This window comes from Silene latifolia, chromosome 9, assembly GCF_048544455.1.
Source record: "Silene latifolia isolate original U9 population chromosome 9, ASM4854445v1, whole genome shotgun sequence".
NCBI lineage: Eukaryota > Viridiplantae > Streptophyta > Magnoliopsida > Caryophyllales > Caryophyllaceae > Silene > Silene latifolia.
This window is the reverse complement of record NC_133534.1, coordinates 137,654,047-137,658,595: the sequence shown is the minus strand read 5'-3', so window position 1 is coordinate 137,658,595 and position 4,549 is coordinate 137,654,047.

Below are 4,549 nucleotides of genomic sequence, written 5' to 3'. Positions count from 1 at the left end.
CTTGTTGTTGAAAATGTATATGAAGTTGTTTGTAAAAGGGTATTTGAACCCGTCTTTGTTGAAAAGGTTGTTTAGACCGCTTTTGTGCTAATATGAAGAACGGGACTTGAATAATCATCATTGTATTGACAATATTCGATGTCGAGTTCAGTTTTGTAAGCTTGACATGAATAGTTTTGAAAAATGGTTATTATAAACTAATTGTGTTAAGTTCATTGTTTTGTAATTAGTCAATGTTCATCATCGTACTCGGATTAAACCGACATGGTATGTGGAACCAAGGATGACTATGCATGTATGACTAATATGGTTGGCTTGAAAATGTAAGCAAATGAATAAAAGGTTTTAAAATACCTTTTAAAATATAATTATCCAAATATTATCACTGAAACATGGATTAAACCGTCATCGTATAAGGAACCAAGGGTGAACATAATTTATGGTTAAAAGATTTATCATAAAAAGGATTTAAAACAGAAAAAACCGGTTGTAAAATGAAATGAAAATGGAAAGAATGAACTCAAACATGTATGAGTTCTGACCTGGATAGCCCATATAGGCGCGAGCCACCTAGTTGTGACTAGGGGCTCCTGTTTCCGGTCAAAACTTGGTTTTGCCTTATTCGATCCATTTTTTGGACCATGTTATGCATGTTTTAGCATGTTAAGGTCATAAAAACAGATAAAAGGTCATGAAAGAAGAGGATTAATTACACCCTCATACTTACATGTTAGGTTGTTGGCGAGAAATCGACGGAAGTATAAAAACTTGTTAGGTCGGAAAACTCGGTTGAAAACCATTTTAGCAATGTAAAGAGTGTTGTGTTTGTTTAGTGATAGTGTCGTTAGTGGAAATGGTCGGTCAAGTTATTTAATGCACGATGACGGTACCAAACAATGTGTATGGCTCATATTTTCGATCGTTAGGTCGGAAATACATGTCGGTTTGCGACTTGAGAAGCCGAGTCTAGATGTTTAAGAGAAAAATAAGGGGGCGGACACTCGCGTACCTTCAAATGGTGGCATTTGTGGGGTATTTATAGAGGATTGTGTGGTTGTGTGAGTTTTGAGCGACGTGGCCATATAAGCTACTCGAAGAGGCGCGAGCCATTTCGCGGGTCTTCGAGTTGTCTTGTCACTATCACGCATTTGAAATCATGATTTGTTCTATCCTAGGTTTTGGATGGCATGATTGTTGTACTTGACCATCAAGTATACCGTGTATACTTAACATGGAAGCATTGTGGTGTTTGTTTTTTATGTTTGACTCGGTTTGACTCGTTAGAGTCGGGATTTGAATTTTGAGTCGATTTTTGGTCCGGTGTCAGTTTTGACTCTAGTTAGTGTCATCGGGACCCCGTCGTCATGCATAAAACACTCCATGTATTTTTGAAAAGTTTTGAAAATGTTTTGTTTTCGAAATCGTTTTGAGTTTTCCGACGTATAGTTATACAAACTGTCGATTAAACGTAGCGATTCGTAAGCTTGTTGTAGTCCGATAATCATCGGGTGTTTGTTGGGGATTCAACAAATACTGTATATATATATATATATATATATATATATATATATATATATATATATATATATATATATAGGAATGGGATCATGTAAGTATGGCTCATATATTTGAGGATTGAGGATTAATACAAGCCGTCAGATCTAAGAGATCCAACGTCCCTTATTGAGCGCGGATCATTAAGGGTAAAATTGTCATTTCACAGCGCGCTTATATAAACTCCTTTCTTCAGCTAAAGTCGCCATTCATGCCTAAAACTGTTTATCTCTCTAGCTTCTCTCTTCTCTCACTTTTTTTCCCATATAAACCCCTAATTTTGCTCCTGATTACTCGACCTTAACTCATTTGTCTATTTTCTGATGAATTATCATACTATTTCCATCATAATCGCGATTTTAGGTACGTTATTGTTGTTAATTTCACCTTTATGTTCTCTTAAATTTGTAATTTCAGCTTTAATCACATGTTTTTTTCGTTATATTTCCAATTTGTAGTCATCTTATTACGTTTCTCCTAATTTATCTCATATTTTCAATTTCATCTTGCTTTATTGTTATTTTCAGCTTTATTTGTTGTTTTCCCTAAATTTGTTATGTTTCTTTCATGATTCTAGGTTTTCAGCTCAATCTCAACTTATTCTTCTATTTCTGGTCAATTATCATACTATTTCAATCATAATTCCGATGTCAGGTACGTTATTGTTCTTAATTTCAGCTATATGTTCTCTTTAATTTATAATTTCAGCTTTAATCACATGTTATTTTCGTTTTGTACATATATTTCCAATTAGTAGTCATCTTACTGCGTTTCTTATAATTTTCGTACCTAATTTAAATTTATGTGCATATTAATTCTAATTTGATGTTTTATGATTTTGTATGCCCTGAGATTAAGTTGTCATATTGATGGTTTACGAATTTTACCAACATATGATGCTTGTAATCTGAATTGTCAAATTCATTAGCAAAAGAGGATTGTTGTGGTATGCATACACTGTGATATTGTTTACGTAACGTGTGATATTGTTTAGCAGAATGTGTGATATTGTTTAGCAGAATGTGTGATATCTCATAATCATTGTGTTGAATTTTCACAAGGCGATGCATTGTTCTTCTTTGATTGTAATTGTTGAGATATGGTTTATGATGATTAAAACTTCATAATGTTGTATTATTTTGATGAGTGTTGTGGAGTTGTGATCTAATAATGGATTGTTAAGTAGAATTGGTGGCTAGAATTATGATATTGGAACTTCAGAAAGGTTGAGTTAGCGTACTAAGTCGAGTATGTACAGCTAGAATCATGTATATGTCAAATTTTCGCAAGTTAGTTACTTCTACTGCTGGTTTGTTAAATACAATGTGTAGTTTAAAAGGTTGATTTAGTGAACTATGTCGATATGCAGTTAAATTTTTACGAGTTATTGAATTGTGCGGCCGGTTTGTTAAGTACGTTGTGTAGTTCAACTTCTATTATTGGACCTTGAGTTGATAAGTTTAGATAGCGTGTATGTGCAATTTCAACGGCTATGTGCGATTAAATAGGTTTTTGCCGAACTAACAATTAGAACGTTAGGAACATATAACCAGTAACTAGTTTATGAGAAAATATAGTAGATGCGTTTTTCATCATTTGTGTACTACTGAAACTGCATGTTTGTTACGTTTGTGCTTCTATTCTAGTTTTGTTAAGTAAGCTGTGTAATTTCGAGTTAGTTGGAGCCAAATCTATGATGATTGAAACATTTTTCTAGCAGAATATTTAAAACAAAGTGAGCAACTCTAGAAGGGTGAGAAGTTGTGTTGTGGAGGATGAAGCTTGATCTAGCAAGGAAATAATTGTCCGAACAATCTACAAATATATTCACAAAAGGCGAGTTTCAAATAAGTAAGGAGTAATATTTTACCGTAATTTACTTGAGGTGTTAATAAGCTGGACGTTGGTCATGAACATTAGATCTTAAGAAAAGCTGACTTAGTGAGGAGCGGTAGGCATCAAAGAAGTGGGGAGTAAGCATACATGATACATAAGTGAAGGGGAGCGATAGGCGAACTGGTTCCTACGGCATCGCTAGTATCCATGGCGCACTCCTTTTCTAAATCAATAATTTGGCAGTCTCTCGTCTATTAGCTCAAAAGGTAGAGCATTGTGTTATTTCACAAGATGTGGGTTCGAATCCTACATAGACGAACAATGCAATTGTATAGGTTGAACTTTCGCAAGATCACATTTCACCCAAAACAATATCACAGTTATAAAGATTATTTTCATCCCTCAACTTTTGTGATATTAAGAAACAATATCACAGCCATTACCAAATAATATCACACTTCACCCAAAATAATATCACAATTATTAAGATTGTTTTCATCCCTCAACTTTTGTTATATTATGAAACAATATTACAACTATTACTAAACAATATCACACCTCACCCAAAACAATATCACAGAAAAAAAAAATATGTAACTGCATATTTACAATATCACCCTTTGATAGTGAAGTATCACAACCATTACCAAAGAATATCACACTTCACCTAAAACAATATCACAGTTATACAGATTGTTATCATCCCTCAACTTTTGTGATATTAAGAAACAATATCACAACTATTACCAAACAATATCACACTTCACCCAAACAATATGACAGATAAACAAAAGTTATAGCTGCATATTTACAATATCACCCTCTAATAGTGAAGTGTCACAACCATTATTAAAGAATATCACACTTCACCGAAAACAATATCACAATTATAAAGATTGTTATCATAATTGAACCAGCTATCACGCCAGATGCTGGCGTAACTCCGACGAGAAAACATTCATAATTGAACCAAGCACACAAAATCAACTTTGCAATTGAATCCGAGACACCAATGGCTCGTCGCCCCACCTCAATTCGAGCTAACAAAGACAATTCCTACTATTGAATTTTTGTTACAATATCACAATTTATATAATACAATATCATAATGCACTTAATACAATATCACACTTGTTTACTGTAATAGAAATAACACATG